Raw genomic sequence first — 18452 nt, 5'->3', positions numbered from 1 at the left:
CTATAAATGTCTGTACCATATATTGTATTTATAAATGATTTCTTAGTGGTATTCATGAATTAGGGCATTGTTGTCTGCGCCAAGGGCCCCCTAAAATATGAAGCCTGCTTTTTTAAGTACACATACAGTAGTTCCTCACTTAATGCTTTTGGTATTGAATTAAATCATGGAGTTTTAACTGAATATATTTTAATTGGTATTGTAGAATCCAAATTTATTGTAAGAACTAAAACATTATGCAAAAGTGGAAATATAGGTTAAGACAAAAATCTACTCAAAAGCTCAGGAGCATTTTACTTCTTCTGGAGAACCACTTAGCAATTTTAATTTGTTTAAATGAATGGTGACCAACTTTTCAAGGAGAAGTAGCTATGAAACAGTGAAAATTTGATTCATATAAAAATCTCCTTTTTATAAACCATTGAAACTTATGTGGAAGTGTCCTGACATGGTATAGATTCAAGTTTGCATGTTCAAATCTGACTTAATGGGGTAGGTGGAACCAGTATGGAATCAATATTTTTTTTTACATCAACATATAAAAAAAATGTCATAATAAGATGCAGTCATAACATGGTAGTTTGTTCAATTGTCTTTTTGTAATTAAAAATAAATAAATGAAGTGCATCTACAGTGGGGTAGGATAGGGCTACAATGAAGGATTGAAGTTTTTCATTGGAATGTATGTCACAACAGGACATTGATTAGTGATATTAATGTCCTAGCTGTTATCCTCAGAAAGTGCTGTACAATTTTTTTCCCAATCATGGTTCCTAGAGGTACCCGTAGAGTGGCACAACAATGGTGGATTAAAGTTTTTTGTGGGAATATAAAGTAAAAAATGTTTAAAATAAAAAAGAAATGGAATTTTTTTTTAAATACAATGTATTTTGTGATAAAGAACAAACAGCAGCATTTTTTTTCTTCCATAACTGGTACCATTGAACAGAGCCATTCCACCAAAAATGTTAATTATTCCTAGTTTGAGAGCATTAATATTTTTCATCAAATTTTGAATTCGTCTATTTTTATGAGGAAAAAATTGTAAAATGCTAAGTTCAAGATCTTTGGGATTGGTATTTTGACTACTTTGTATGGACATTCTTTAAATAGTGCACTGTGCACAAATTTGGTTGAGAATGCACATTTAGTTAAGTATTTTAGTATATCCCTATTCGTTCAAGCTATATATACTGTCCTGTCTGTCCACTTTATTTTGCAAGTCATCTAAATATTTAAGTGGTAGCCAAAGAAATTCATTTTCAGGTGATTGATTAGTTTTTGTAGATGTGTATGAATTTTGATCTCTCCCCTGAAGCTAAGCTGAAGTGAAGTGATAATTCTGTTGAACATGAATTGTTAGATATCAAATGAATTCCAAACTTTAAGACTTCGTTTCAATATGAAGGGATATGTTAAGATTTGAGCATTGATTGGTGTATACAATTAAAAGAATGTCTTTGTGCTTGCATGATGAACTGGGTTGAAAAATTTTGAAAATATTAAATGTTTCCCTCAGCTTGTTGTGATCCTCCTGGACATCCAAGTGTTTTCGACATTGATGAAGATTTTGTCAATCTCTCTCTTGGACCAAACCAAGAAATGATGGGTTTAAGAAGATTATAGGATATGTCATAGAATACGAAGACCCCACCACTGGAGGCAGGCTAATGACTACCCAGTAGATGAGTGTGTTTATGAGGGTGAGTAACTGATTACTTGTTGACACATGTATCTTTCTTATGAACTAGTAAGTGGATTTACATGTCCTTTTGTTGCATGTAATTAGTATATTATGGCTGAAAACTGTGAAAAGATGTTTTACAAAATTGATTCTTGAAATTTGTTTTGTTTACAAAACTTGAATTTGAGAGTTTTTTCATCAGTGAAGGGATTAAAAAAGGACAAGGAATACAACTTCCACATACAGGCCAAGAATCTTGAAGGTTTTTAAATTAGTGAGTCTAGTGATGTGATTGGTCCCATAACTCCCAAGCCCAAATACAGTAAGTATATTTGAAAAAAAATTATAACATTTTAAAAAACAATTACCATATTGTACTTTATTTTCAATTATTTTTTCTTTCACGTTATTAAACTTTTATTTTAGCCAAGGTTTTGCCACCTGGTGTACCAGAGGCTGTCAACAATTCTATAACTTATCTGAAATGGGAACCACCTAAACATAATGGTGGCTGTAAAATTACAGGTACTAATTTAAAAGTAGAATAAAAAAAGGGAAATGTTGATCTCTGTTCAAAACCACATAAACACTGTAGCAGTTGATAATATTGATTATCTTTGTAGACTACCTTGTAGAAGAGAGGTTTAAGGGAACAGAGAAATGAGTACCCCTGCACTGACCCCTCTTTACTGTCACCGATCTTCCTCAGGACTCAGAGTGGGAGTTTAGAGTTACAGCTGTTAACTTTGCTGGAAACTGTGAGCCCAGTCTGTGCTCACCAGCATACAAAATCCAGGAGAAGATTGGTATGTTGTCAAGTTAATAAATGTATCGTACACTATTATGGTACTAGAAAAAAGATTTGGAGGTCAAATTAAACCATAATGTGTATTTTCTTCTCAAAGCCCATAATACTCTCACTTTACTGGTCAGGAGCTGAAATTTATGTGAAAGCTTCCTGATGTAATAAAGATTTTAAATTGTTCAAAAAATGGCCTTTGAGGTAGATGGGGCCACAATAGGGGATCAAAGATTTACCTTGAAATATATACATACATTTATGTACTGGTTAAAATCTTTACAAATCCTCTTAAGAACAACTGGACCACAAAAAGTATTTTTAAACCTTCTTGTAGCTTCCTTTTTGTTCAAATCATGGCCAAAGGGAGGAAGGAAGCGGGGGGGGGGGGGTAGTGGATTCAGAGACCCTTTAGAGTTAGGATAGGGTCATAATATGAGTTCACAATTTTGCATGAGAAAATTAAGGAGAAAAACTCTTTATAAACATTAAGAAAAGCTTCTTTTACATGGGAAATGTTGTAGCCCATGGGACTCTTCTTTGCATGCATAGTAAAGGCAAAAAGAAAAAATAGATAACCCCTATTGTATTCATAAATTTGAATCTTACTTTTTAAGAAAAGTGTTATTTTCCAATTTAATATCTAATTTGAATGTTTTGACAGAGTCTTTTGCAATTGAGCAGGATGATGAATCACAACAATCATTTGTAAATGAAAGCAGCAGTCATGATGTTGTCAATGAGAATGGTAATCTATATTTATGATGTTGTTTGGATGTTACAAATTGAAAGTTAACCCCATAAAAATGAACAGTCTTAAAATGATAATTTCTTTTTTAGAATTTTAAATAGGACATGATACAGGGCCACTTTTAAGTGATGAAGCAGACGAGTATGATGATGGTAATGATGATGAATCATACCATCCTTCAAGCGATGAAAAAAGCTGTGATGAAGATACCATTAATGATCTTGGTAATAAAGCTGAAAACAGAACTTTCTTAAGCTCAAGTAAGCTTTTCTGATCAAAGTTTGTCCATTGTCCATCTCCAGCGTCACTGTTGTTTCAAATTTTCAGCTCCTTCTCAAGAACCACTGCGTCAATTTCAACCAAACTTGCCACAAAGTATTCTTCGGTGGGGGATTCAAGTTTGTTCACATGAAAGGCATCACCCTATTTCAAGGGGATATAATCAAAAATAAGTGCAAATTTGATGGCATCTTTAAAAAAATCTTCTCCAGAAACAATGGGCAGAGTTGTTTACTTGTACAGCTTTTTAGTATTTTCCATGAATCTTCGAGTAAAAAAGTGCTCTACAGATTCACGTTGAAAATATACAGATTTTCCCTAAAGACGGAAAAAAATCAGAGTCTTTCCCGAAATTTGCAAATCAGTTTGATAAAGAAGCTTGTTGATTGAAGTGGTCTTATCAAAAATGATCTAAAAACAATATAATTACGGCAAATGTAAAATATGTAAGCAACAGTAGACAGCATACGGTGACTTGCGTAGTTAGTGCTTAGTATTTGTATAACAAGGGGTTCTTCATATAAAAATGTCTAATAAGCTGAGTTGCATTTTTACTGACAAACTGCTCAAAATACTGACAACTTCTAGAATACTGACATCAGTTAGAAAAGTTAAACAGGTCTGAGTGGGCCAGAAAAATTATTCTCCAGAACAGCAAAGCCATGACAAGTCATATTAATACAGAAGCATACTCAGGTAATGTAGCTTGAAGTTTTATCAACTAATGACCCCTGGCAGAAGGGTGGGGACACAATGGGGCATAAGACTTTTATATGGAATTATATAGAAAATGTCTTTAAAGGCCTTCTTCTCAAGAACAGCAAAGCCATGATTTGTTATATTAATACAGGAGTATTTTTCAGGTAGTGTACATTCAAATTTATTCAAATCGTAACATCAAGGGGTAGGATGGGAGAAGTAGTTTCAGGTTTGTTCAAATCATCACCCACAGGGCATAGGGTGGCACCAATTGTATAATTACTCAAACTTTCCAATACTGAACTGATTTCTGCTTTTCTCTTGCAAAAGGGCTCAGGTGTCATGGACCATGGGCCTCTTGTATAAGGTGTTATGTATTACATTGTACAATATGTAGATTGTTTAAAGTGAATTAAAATTCTGGCAGAATTTCTGTCTTGAATTTTAAGTATGACTGTTTCTTTATTACAGTTAAGGATTAATTCCATAAGTTGTTTTTTTCTCCAGACATGATCACAGTCTGATAAATTGACAAAATTCATTTTAAATAAATAACTTTCCTTTGCCTCACATTAACATGATGTTCATTAGCCAGCATTATAAATTATAAATATCTCCATAAGGAGCTTACATAGAGTGTTTCAATCATGCCTAACAGATTGAAGTATGGAAAAACAGCTTTCATACCTCTTCATTAGGTTTGAATGGGTAAGATGAGGCCATAATAGGCAATCAAAGCTTTACATAGGGATATATAGGGGGGGAAATGTGCAGGGCCATTGTGACTTGGGTGAGCCATGTGGCCCATTGGCCTCTTCTATAAAAATAAAGATGAATCCCTTTTGTCAATACATGTACATATATAATAATTTCAGATATGCCCAGTAAGCCTCTCAAATCTGAAATGCAGCAGAAACAAGCTGCACTTGCAAGTGACAGCGAAAAGGACAGTGAATGTGAAGATGATCATGATGATGTCGGCAAAGTTTTACCACAGTCAGAGAAGCGAAAGACCAGGTTTTTAGAGGCCAAAAACATCGTCTGGGAACTATGATAATAAAAAACATTCATGTCTCTTTTGTGAGAAGTTTTGCTAGCAGGCAGTTGATGGTATGCATATCATATAAGCCCATAGCTCTTTAAGTACAAAAAATTGTGAGATTCATTTTTGCATATAGGTTCAGGATGGAGCTGAATATTGAAAAAATATATCCTATAAATTTTTTTTCATGGACATGTAGCAGACAGCTGTTTGCATAATTTAAGCAAGTAATTATTTTTTAACCAAAATTTGTGAAATTTATCGCTCATGACCCATTGTTCATGCAAGGTTTACCTATTTATATTGAAACTGCAACAGGCCCATAGAACTCCCCCCCCCCCCACTTTTTCTGAGTATAGTATTTTGCTATAGTAAAGTATCCTTTATATCCTGGTTGCCCCTCCTCCCCCCCCCCCCTTTTTGTTGCAATAAGGTCGGTTCAGTAAATAATGTTTTTTTTTGCTTGTCAGATATTTTTTGAAGCCCCCCTACTTTTGAAACCCTTGCTATGGGCTGTAAATTGAAGTTTTAAAAAATCCTTTACTGGTGAACATCTAGCAGGCAAACTAGCAGGCATAAAATTAAATATGAAGATTATGAATAGTAATCAAACTCAAAAGTCCATTAGAATAATCCATATTCGTAGCAGAGCAAACATGGACCTCTAAAATTAATCTTAATTAATGCTTAGCCCTCTAATTGAAGGCTTCTTCATGTTTCAAGCCCATGAAAAGGCAGAGTTAGTCATAAATTAGAATGTTTTATACAGTATTAGCCAGTATACCTTATCCTCTTTACTTTTGAACTTCTAGGAGTTCAGCTGCATCAATATGATAATAAATATAGAATTCTTGTGAAAATTTACGATTTTTGTTGCATGGGTCTAGATTTCTAGATCCAGGCGGTTTTGAAATGACCACAGCCTGAGAAATTCATAATACTCAGGTAATAGTCAAAGCCTAGGGCCTTTTGTTGCATTTTAAACACAGGAAGTTATTAATTGCATGATATTTATATTTCTTGCTTGGTTGTCAGCTTTAAGCTTAAAGAGTTTTTTTTTTATTTCGAAACTTGTATGTTGTTTAATGCACTAAGAAAATGCCACTATATTTTGCACAAATACTGACTGATTGTCCTTGGTTGTTCTGTGAAAATAAACTTATTTTGGATACCTTAAAAATTAACAGCAAGAATTATCTATTAACACTTGGCTTATACATGTGTATCTTATTTCATGTCAGCATTCTTTTTATGTACTTTTTTGTATAGTTGATGCAATAAAATTGTTTCATGCAAACAAACCGTCTTTTTTGTTTGATCTTTCAAAATGTTGTAAAACATTTGAGCAAAGCGATAAGAAAACTAAAGGGTGCTGTATGAACTGCATTTCGTAAAAAATCATGGTTTTAGAGACCAACATATTTGAGCAATGGGATTTTTAAATGCTGAATTGGAAAATGAAATGATGAATATGAAATGATAGAATGTTATGCATAAAAAAAACAATGAAGTGGACTTTCCCCACCAAAGTAATTTCAGTTTTTTGAAGTCATTAAATCGCAAGAATAAATAAGAGGGATCATTATTTTTCCCCTTATTTCAGGTCCGTAGAACGCGGAGGCTACCCCCCCCCCTTTTCTGAATATACTATATTACTATTGTAAATTTTCCTTTGAATGCTGGTTGTGGTGTCATCCACATAAAAAAGAACGAGATGTTATTACATGAACAGTAGTTAAGTAATTTGTAATCCTATAAAATTCTTGTTAAGAAAAAAATAAACTCTTTAAGATCATAAAAAACATAATGATTGCATTTAAAATTGGGGAACGATTTTCAATTTCTACTTGTCTTACTCAATGCAACAGAAAAAAAAAACCCAAAACGAATATTCTTGACGAAGCAAGTCTTGAATCAACGCACACTCGGCAATTCATTGCCGTCAGCGACGTAAAAGCAGAGGGGAGGGGTAGCTTGGCCCCTCCTTTTTTCAAACTTAAAAGTTTTATTTTTAATTTACTGTGAAAGTGTTCATTAACCCCCCCCCCCCCCTACACACACTGTTTTGGTATGTATTTAAATGCGGTCATTTTATTGTAAAGAAATTTTTTGGAGGGTTCACAAAAGTTCAACCCACCAATAGGATTTTCGACTTTTTGAAGTTAACCTATTTCTCTTGCTTGCCAAAGATTTTCGGGTATTAAGTTGTATTTTCTGCCCCCCCCCCCCCGACTTTCAAAAACGATGTTACGTGCCTGGCCGTTAATACTTTTAAATCTTTGTCATGACTGTTAATTTATTCTTCTCATTTCATTTGCTTTATTTTAATCTATATACAGATGTTGAAAGCCAATTTTTTATCTTTTAACTTTATCGGATATCCTTTGACAATTTTTTTTTCTATAGCATACAGATTTCATGCAGACATTGTCATGTATTTTCGACAATTTTTTGGAAAAATTGGTGTTTTTACGGGAAACGCATTCAAAATTTACTGAATGTAGTGATTTTATTGTATAATATCTTACAAGAGTGTTTATGTACTGAGTTTCCTGTGTGTGTCCTGGTAAAGCCATGTAGTGACTTGTCAACTTCCGGTGTGTGATTGAGCAAAATCACGTGACCAAATGTAGTGACTTTTAGGTGAAAAATCATTTTTTCATTATTTAAATTTTCATCTTTCTGAACCTCATTTGCATATACAAAGACCCATAGAATCACAGTTATGGTCTGTTTATCTTGTTAGCATTGCTGGAACATAGTGTAGTGACTTTCAGGTGTAAAACCTCGTGTAGTGAGAATTGCGGTTGTACACGTATGTGTGTGTGTGTGTGTGTGTGTGAGGGTGTGTGTGTGTGTGTGTGTGAGAGAGAGAGAGAGAGAGAGAGGGCTGTAAACATAGATTTCGCAGATGACAGAAAGTTAAATATTAATGTACATAATTTCGTTCAATATGATGTACAAATGATTACATATTATTGTTTAACCAGTTCAAATGTAACAAGTTTAGATTTTGACGATACTTTCCTTTTTTTAAATAAAGGCTGACAAAGATATCACATTCTTACATACGTATATAGTAATGAGTTTATTGGCTGGCAGTACAATACATGAGTGAATTCTAACTCTTACTGTTTGCTAAGAAAGCACTCACCGACTTAGCTCCACTGCACCAAACAGACCTTTATAATCATTGTATTTAAACCAGGTCCTTTCATTAATTCGGATTTCATTATCCGCGCCATTCACACTTTCAACAACTTTGTGCCCGAGTACATACATGTACTGTGTTAAAAAACCCACAATTTATACATAATAAAACGTTATCTTGTTAATAATTACTACTGTTTATTTTTTCTCTGCATATAAATTTCTTTTAAGTAAGAGAACTGAAAAAATGACTGGGAATTTACATGCATTTCAAAAATTATATTGAATTCATTTCAAAATGATACTTTCTAAGAATTGCAAATATCTTAAATTCACAATCGTTTTAGCAACTTTTTACTTATTTTGTGCATTTTGAAAAATATTTTCCAGACAATTTACTTTACACTGTACAGGTTATTCCTGTATTTTCTCAGCACAGATGATGTATTATTTACACTCAGATTGATGACAATGAGTTACAATGGGCGTATGTCAGTATTATTGGCAATAAATAGATACGAATTTGAAGTGACTGTATATTATGTTATATTTAATTCTGTAGGTAACAGTATGTTAAACACAGAGTATCCCCCTGTCAGGGATATACTTTAGTACCTCAGACAGAGACAAAGACAGATCGGGAGGAGACTGTGAATAAAGGAGGCTGGTGGTTCAATGATTGCAATCTCGCCTTCCTCAGCTGTCCCTGGTCTCAGGGAGACTGGATCAGCTCCTGGGATCCTACAGTGATGACCGCAGCAGATATAAAATAAACGATGATGATGACTCAGGGAGACTGGATCAGTTCATGGGATCATACAGTGATGACCGAGGCAGATATAAAAGAAACAATGCTGATGGCCAAACCTCGCTAGGTAAATATATATTATGCTGTATACTTTCTCACCTCTGGAATTTCCCTGGGTCTTTTTGTGTTTTATGACCTCTTAACAGATTTGCATTGATTACAGATATTTTGAGATCGATCACTGTTCGTTATCTTCATCTTCTTTTCATGACCTCAACATTTTAAACAAATGTTTTGTTTTAGATATTTGAGGATTGAGGTCTTGATATTAATTCCTAGAACAGTCGGTATATATCTTTTACTTTATTAATTCTTAGAATGTTATTCCTTTGTATTCAACAGACAAAGATAAAGAAAGAGAGAGAAGCAGCCACAGACAAAATGCCATGGGATTTTTTTCCGCTACACTTTTACATCTGTTTTGACCAGAAGGACTTTTTTTATCTTAATAAATTATTATATTTTACATATTTTGATTCGGACATCGTTCTCTTAAGATGTATACATATAATCGGTTTTTAAATGTTTCGGCAATTTAAGGAACTCCCTTAAGTTAATAACTATCTTTATTATTTACTTTTTATTTTTAATATGTTCTGTAAAAGATGCCTTTCTTGTAAATAAATTTGAAACTGACAAATCTGCTTTTTATTAGGAAAAAAAATGAAATTCTCCGATTAATTATAATGAAAATCGATGTAATTATCTGACATATCAGGTAATATTTTAAACACTAAATTAACTGATTCCTGAGGGGGAAAAAAAACTTCTGATGATCTTAGCTTTTTAGCCTAGGTCCGTTGCCATTAAAATAATAATCAATTCTAAAGTACTACCATGAACAATAAAGGCAAACTTATATACGAGGACTGTTCGATATGTAATGTGTATTGTACCACAGCGCGATAACGCTTTGAACGGATGAGGATACTCTCAGTTCAACATGGTTTTAAACATATAGTCATTTCAATAGAGCCAGTCGTTCACAACTGTTGTAAAAGTGGTTGGGAAACAGGTTGAAAATATTGGTCTGATAAGGTATCTTATGAAATAGTTTGTAGGGGGAGAAGGAAATTTCTGACTGGCACAGAGTCCAGATGCAATAAAATCTGGCCGACATGTGACTGTAACAGGCAAGGTGAATGTCTCAAAAGTTAGGGAAATAATTTAAAGTGATAGCAAATACGATTCGTGATATTGTCAAAGCTGTTGGCATATCGCTATTCAGGGTGAATCTCATTTTGAAGCGGTTTTTTTTTTTTATGTACGAAAGATTTCTGCCAGATGGATACTGCATGCATTAATAGATGACAAAAACGGGTACGAATACAGACCGCTAAATAACTGCTCAAAATGTTTCCAAAATTCAATCAAAGACAATTTGCAAATATTGTTACTGGGGCGGAACTTGGGTTCACTTTTTCGAACCAGTAAGAAAAATTGGAAACAAAATATGGCTAACTTAACACGATAGAAGGTCTGTATTTACCAAAAGAACCATAAGCTCAAAGAGGGTTCTTTGTTGCATATTCTTCTCCTGTCACGGTATAGTCGTACAAATCCCGGCGCCGAAGTGTTATAGGTCGTTATCATATTCTTCTCCTGTCACGGTATAGTCGTACAAATCCCGGCGCCGAGGGGCAAAAGTGTTATAGGTCGTTATCATATTCTTCTCCTGTCACGGTATAGTCATACAAATCCCGGCGCCGAAGTGTTATAGGTCGTTATCATATTCTTCTCCTGTGACGGTATAGTCGTACAAATCCCGGCGCCGAGGGGAAAAAGTGTTATAGGTCGTTATCATATTCTTCTCCTGTGACGGTATAGTCGTACAAATCCCGGCGCCGAAGGGCAAAAGTGTTATAGGTCGTTATCATATTCTTCTCCTGTGACGATATAGTCGTACAAATCCCGGCGCCGAAGTGTTATAGGTCGTTATCATATTCTTCTCCTGTCACGGTATAGTCGTACAAATCCCGGTGCTGAAGTGTTATAGGTCGTTATCATATTCTTCTCCTGTGACGGTATAGTCGTACAAATCCCGGCGCCGAAGTGTTATAGGTCGTTATCATATTCTTCTCCTGTGACGGTATAGTCGTACAAATCCCGGCGCCGAAGTGTTATAGGTCGTTATCATATTCTTCTCCTGTCACGGTATCGTCGTACAAATCCCTGCGCCGAAGTGTTATAGGTCGTTATCATATTCTTCTCCTGTGACGGTATAGTCGTACAAATCCCGGCGCCGAAGTGTTATAGGTCGTTATCATATTCTTCTCCTGTGACGGTATAGTCGTACAAATCCCGGCGCCGAAGGGCAAAAGTGTTATAGGTCGTTATCATATTCTTCTCCTGTGACGGTATAGTCGTACAAATCCCGGCGCCGAAGGGCAAAAGTGTTATAGGTCGTTATCATATTCTTCTCCTGTGACGATATAGTCGTACAAATCCCGGCGCCGAAGTGTTATAGGTCGTTATCATATTCTTCTCCTGTCACGGTATAGTCGTACAAATCCCGGTGCTGAAGTGTTATAGGTCGTTATCATATTCTTCTCCTGTCACGGTATAGTCGTACAAATCCCGGCGCCGAAGTGTTATAGGTCGTTATCATATTCTTCTCCTGTGACGGTATAGTCGTACAAATCCCGGCGCCGAAGTGTTATAGGTCGTTATCATATTCTTCTCCTGTCACGGTATCGTCGTACAAATCCCTGCGCCGAAGTGTTATAGGTCGTTATCATATTCTTCTCCTGTGACGGTATAGTCGTACAAATCCCGGCGCCGAAGTGTTATAGGTCGTTATCATATTCTTCTCCTGTGACGGTATAGTCGTACAAATCCCGGCGCCGAAGGGCAAAAGTGTTATAGGTCGTTATCATATTCTTCTCCTGTGACGATATAGTCGTACAAATCCCGGCGCCGAAGTGTTATAGGTCGTTATCATATTCTTCTCCTGTGACGGTATAGTCGTACAAATTCCGGCGCCGAAGTGTTATAGGTCGTTATTACCGAGATGTTATATTAAAAAACTCAAGAAATATTATCATAAACAACGACATGTGTCAGGATTTAGGCATGTCTGTCTACTTCATGATAATGTTCTATCGCATACATCTAAGCATTTGAAGCAGTTTTTAAAGTTGGAGAAGGTAACCGTCTTGCAACAGCCACCATACTCTCCAGATCTAGACCCATGAGACTTTTTGCATTTTCCAAAACTAAAAAAAGTTTTAAAAATATCTATATGAGTGAAAAATTCTCGAATGGGACGCTAAACAACATACAATCAGTCAATCAATCGTACAGTTTATGATTTTCAGGAAAGTCTATTTTCATGTGTAATATATCAGAGAGCCTAGTTTTTAATTTCTCGTGATGAATGCTTTAAAAAGTTTTGTGTTTTTATGCTATTAACTTTAGACAAAAATCTTAGCTGAAAGTACTGGGGAGCGCTAAGCAATGTTCATCAGAATTATTTTGAATTTAAATTGATAAATTTTCCTGTTGTATTGGAATAAGTAATTTTATGACGGTGCGACTGCTGAGGCGAGCACAGTTGTTTGATACATATTCACTTTAAAATAAAACTTATACCCACCTTTTTAAATCGCACGAGGATATATTTGAAGGTTTGAGACTGTGACATCTCAGAACGTCGTATGATATTATACGTTGCTATTTAAAGTATGACACTCCGCAGCACAGTTAAGGTGCCAAATGGAAATATCGGCGAATTTATTAGATAGAAAATACATCCTTTACAAGGATGGGCATTTCTTTTAGGACTTTACTATTATCGGACAAATGCAATGTGATTGAAAACTAAATGTTGAGGACGATCAGATTTCTTATTAAGACTTGTCACGTGATGTGGCAGTCACGTGATTTTAGCAAATATACCTGAAGTATTGAGGTCATCTATAAATTCTAATACTGCAAGGGCATAACCAAGTTAAAAATCTAAGTTTAACATATAATTATTTTCAACACTCTTTGTAGTTTGTGAAAAGTGCTGCGAACCTATAAAGATTCTACTATCTAATTGCTAAAATTACATTTGTTAGACCGTATGTTGAATATTTTGCTGGTCAAGTACATTAAATATAGATGTAATTAATTCATTTGCAAGATTTCAACAGGTTCGCAGCACTTTTCAAATATCTTCATACTTCTTGAGTTTATGTGTAAAAGCTTGTCATAATTCATTGAGGGTATGCCCTTGCAATATATCGATTTATTACGACCCTTCTATTACCCTTCAATGAATCTGCATACATACATACGACAGTATCGCTTGTCTAGGGAATGTACGGGACGTATATGAATAAAATCATAAAACAGACATCGCATCCAAGTTTATGACCTCTTATATATCTACAATTTATATTTTATTTAATACCAAAATACATTTTTTACTGTATAAATATAACTTGATCCGCCTCTCACTGCATACAAACTGCGTCAAATTTTCCGATATGACGTCACATTGACAAGTGCATTGCGATCAGTAAATTGTTTATAATTGCTGTGTGGGATTTAACCAACGACAATAATGCATGCACTAGTTAGTATTGATGTAGTTTAAAGCTATTCATAAGTTTAAAATAGCAAATCATTTCATTTTGTGGTAATTTAAAGAACTTATATTTTTGTGTGATGTCATAGTAAGCATTTCCCGTAAAAATTAGGCCCCGCCTCTTTACTGCAGCCTTAACTGTGCTGCGTCGTTAGCTTTTAAATAAAGTTCAGTAATAACCTCTCACTTCAAAACTATTTTTTTACAATTTCATTTTTTTATTACATATTTGAATTAAACGATGTAAATTATAACACATTCAATTTAAAAACTGATCACAAAATCATAAAGAAACAAGATTTATGGGGAACTATTTCTTGTGGTGGAAGGATATTTAATAGAAAGTTCTACAAATCTATACATTTGTTAATTTTAATGTCTGGGAATTTAACCATACAAACTTTTACTCAGAGAAATTTTTCCCCGTTATGTATACGCTAGGAATTTGAAATATATGTTTCAATATATACTTTTAGAACACATTTTACATATTCACTCTTTGTCAAAAAAATGAAGATATATTAAAGAAGTCAAAATAAAACTCATGCTGTTTTTTGCCCGAAAATCGTATATTTTTACCAATATCTCAAAATTTACATCACTGGTACCATTTTTTCTTTCATTATTTTAAGCTACACAATACTTCTAACCAATCAGCACTGAACTCATAAAAAGCTTGATACAAGAAAACAATATTGCCTATTTATATTTTTAATACCCTTAAATATAATACTTTTAAGTGCAAAAAGGTCATACAATAATTTATGAACATTATTTTGCCTGATCCGTACAATGATAAATATTTACATTTGCAAATGTTTTCTTTTATATAACACTATTGAGAGCAACGCATATCTATATCCGTATAAACACGGGTTCCTCACGTCATAAATGTTCGAGGTAATTTCTCAATAACATCATAAAGGGTCAATCAATCGATCAAACTCGTGCCGTTGAGTTTGAAAAATAAAACATTTCACGCGACACAGATTATAATCAGGCAAATATTAAATATAAGTAATAAGGTATCATTTTAAAACATCTATCGGGATATAAATACGGGTTGGTACGAGATCAAATTTACCATAAAACCCCTTGGGCTTTATGGAATTTGATCTCATCTCGTGACCAACCCGTATTTATATCCCGACATATGTTTAAAAATGATACCTTATTTCTTAAATTTTATTCAAACTGTTTTATGTAAACAAGAATATATTTAGTGCAATGATTATATCTGGTAAAATATGATACATGTATAGGTTAAACTGATTAACCTAAGAGTCACAATTTAAGTGCAAAAAAGGTCAAAGTCATTGTACCGTTGCTCAATAAGATGCGCACTAGACCCCAAAGTTTAGTCATGCTCTATGAATACTTATCTAAAATATAGTTCTTAAAAACCCTTGATATAATTAATTTCACGAGTGACATACCTTAACAAAGAGCGTCAAATTTATTATCTCGGTAAATTTAATGACAGAAAGTCAGTTACTTTTTTTTTATTTTTGAAGTTAAATTTGTTGATCGCAAGAAAGAGCAGTAACGCAGTTATGGAAAAATACAGTCTATTTGTGTTAAATTGCATTTCCGGAAGTTATTATGGGAAAAAAATGATTTGGAGCGATGTGAACAATCCGAATTTACTCTTCGCCCAGCGTTCCTTTAAGAGATAGTTTGCAGTTATGAGGAGCACTTGCTTCTAGTTTTCTTTTTCTTTAACATCATTACAATTATGCAGATAGAAAAAGTTAGACATCTCTAGACTTTTCGTGTAATCTCTACATTTTACATAATTAGGAATCGTTACGCGGGTGTGTTAAGGCTACACCCAGATACCCTACATGCGTATACAATATGACGTCATGGTAAGCTGTATGACGTGAACATAAGAGATAATGATTTCTTCATATCTGTATTTAAAGTATAATTTCAGGTCCAAGAAATAGATGAAATCATTCAAAACATCATATAAACTAAATGTTGTCGTTTTTGGGTGGTATAAATAGCTAAGTATGTATCGCAGGGTATAAATACCAAACCCATGACGTCATAACTATTGATCAAATATTTGCAGAGTGAATCTTAACGTGACGAGAATTCATGTAAACAAATATATGAAATGGGAGTTTTAAAGCATATACTGTGAGTGTCATGTGTGATTCATAAGGAATTAAAGATTAAGAATCAGGTATGCTGATTTATTCTTATCATGTTTTCTTAAAATGAACACAGGCAGTGTTTTGAAACACCGATCAGCCTTTCCTCTGTCGTTCTATATCAACAAAAATTCAAAAGTTCAACACGACGCCGCATACTTTGCAACATGACTTTTGTTTGTATCGAAAGCTTATATTCTGTAATACTTTGAAAGTACTGCTAGAATCTTGTGTTTAACATGAATTGATGACAATTCCTTGATCGTATGTACAAAATGTAAAAATTTTGGTAAGGTTTCATGCGAGACTTTGTAATAATTTTTTCTGTGTCGGGAGAGTAGGATTCTAGCAGCACTTTTCATGACCCAGTGATGTTTTTACATAATTATTTTCACAAAAAGAAATGAATAATCACCGGGGTAGTGTTGAAATTTTCACTTTTTCGTTAAGGTAATTTTTCTATTTATAGATGTAACGTGATGACGTCGTGGTGAATGCTTCTTTTACCCTAGGACTCAATGGCGTCTATTCAATGGATAATAATATTATATGTTTTATCTATGGCTTTTCCGATTTATCAATGTTAAATTTTACGGAAAAAGTCTAAATTCGCCAAAAAATGATCTGGGTACTGCCTTAACATACCTACGTCCATCCGTTGTTTTCAGTTTCAATTTACTAGACTGAAACACAACAGCAACATGTGAGTCATGAAAATTTCCTGATGGGATATGAAATCCAACATCGTTTTATGCCCCTTTATTTTAAGCAGTTTACCTCTCTTCTACTGTCGAAAGATCGATCAACTTCATATGCATGTAATTGCAAGATAATATTTCTACGTTTCTTAAAAAAAACAATATAAACATAATAAAGTGACAAATATTTAGTCCAAACAGCTACGTATTTCTCAAACATGAAAAAAATAGATAGAAACGAAAAAAAAAATGTACAAAATATTTTCTCTCTCCATCGCCTTAGGAATCTATAAGAGGTAGCTTTGCATATAAATCGCAAGCATTTGAAAGGGGGGGGGGGGGTCGACGAGTTTACCCACCAAATTCAGACTAAACATTTAACTATACATCTGCTGGAAAATGTATATTTTGAATAATTTTGAACACTAAAGTCTTGAAAATGTTGTTGATATTCCTCTCATTAATGTGCAACACTGATAGCTAAAATGTTATGGTGATAATTTTAAATAATAAATTCATTCCCTGTTCACGAGTGTTTCAAATTGAAGTTATGAATAAAAAATATCAAAAATAACAAAATATTCTGTCTTAATGGCTTTTTAGCATATCTCTTTTTTTTTTCTCATATTAAATCTTATTGAAAGGATTTTTCATGAAGTACATTCAATGAAGTGTGTAAGATATTTACACAATCGCTACGAGCTTACTGTATTTATTAATGATAAATAAAACTTAAACTATTACATTTTGTTTTGAATACGCTACAGTTGTGCATTACACATTCTTTTAACACTTTACATTCATCGAGCTGTGCAACATATCGGCATCATCATATGACAAAAATCTAAAAAAAAAAAAAAAAAAAAAAAAAAAAAAAAAAAAAAAGCACCCGAAGAGTTTACGCATTTTGTCAGAGATAATTGGTAAATATACATTTTGAATATAAAGATGTTATATATAGCTTCTTCGTTCAATGATAAAACATTCAGTGCTATCCTTCTATCTGTGTTTTTCATGTACATGTACATGATTTATAATGTATTTGCATCGAAAAATTAGTCTTGACTTTTGATCTCACAATATATGTATCTGATTTGTAAATATCACTTTATTTAAAAAAAAAAATATTTTTCTTCTTCGGAATAAAAATATGTCATTAAAAATTCAAGAGTACATTTTGGACTCTTTTTTGTTGAAATACTTTAAAATATTTCAGTGAAAATTTTAAGGACCTTTGATGCTTTACATCAATCTTAACTTAAATATGCTGATAGGAATAAAATATCCACAGCACTGGTGGGTTCGTTGAAAAGGAATACTTAAAATAATTGACGCGTATTTTTTCTCTTAGTTCTATAATAAAAAATTCAACAACCCCGAAAAGAAAAGATAGTATATTAATATCAAGTATAAACAAATGAAACTCCACATTCTAATCTTTCTGAACGTATACAGCATTGTTTCATTCTGTTTTATTTAGTGCTCATAAAGTTGCCAAACAGTCAAACTGGCAACGCACGCACACCTTTACACAAACTATTTCTTCCTAGGTTCCTAACACAAGTAGTTTTAAGATACCAGTAAGCGATTTGCGCTGCGCTTGGCGCTTAAAAATGCCAATTATAAGTTTATTAACGTAGGTCGCGGGTTTGCTGACATCATTAAAACTGGGTACACAATTTATATGGTTTGGGCGTCTTTCTTGTGCACTTTTGATTATGACTTCACAATGAAAAAGAAATTTCAGTACATCATTATCCAGCTATAACTTTTGTTGGAATTGGTATTTTATTGTTATATAATTTAAGGA

The 18452-nt window shown here is 33.7% G+C and overlaps 1 protein-coding gene and 1 long non-coding RNA gene across 2 annotated transcripts in view; both read left to right on the top strand.

Moving 5' to 3' along the window:
- Window positions 1–18452, top strand: part of LOC133198463 (fibroleukin-like) — a 116731-nt gene that overhangs the window by 92899 nt on the left and 5380 nt on the right. The window lies entirely within an intron of this gene.
- On the top strand, window positions 1609–6525 carry LOC133198876 (uncharacterized). The gene is made up of 7 exons (XR_009722639.1): window positions 1609–1703; window positions 1887–2006; window positions 2111–2209; window positions 2308–2490; window positions 3148–3231; window positions 3324–3458; window positions 5088–6525. It is a non-coding gene; the product is annotated as an uncharacterized LOC133198876 (long non-coding RNA).

This window comes from Saccostrea echinata, unplaced genomic scaffold (assembly GCF_033153115.1).
Source record: "Saccostrea echinata isolate AGI-Se365-2 ecotype Australia unplaced genomic scaffold, CSIRO_AGI_Sech_v1 ptg000033l, whole genome shotgun sequence".
In the NCBI taxonomy this organism is placed as follows: domain Eukaryota; kingdom Metazoa; phylum Mollusca; class Bivalvia; order Ostreida; family Ostreidae; genus Saccostrea; species Saccostrea echinata.
This window is presented reverse-complemented; position numbering and strand designations above follow the sequence as displayed.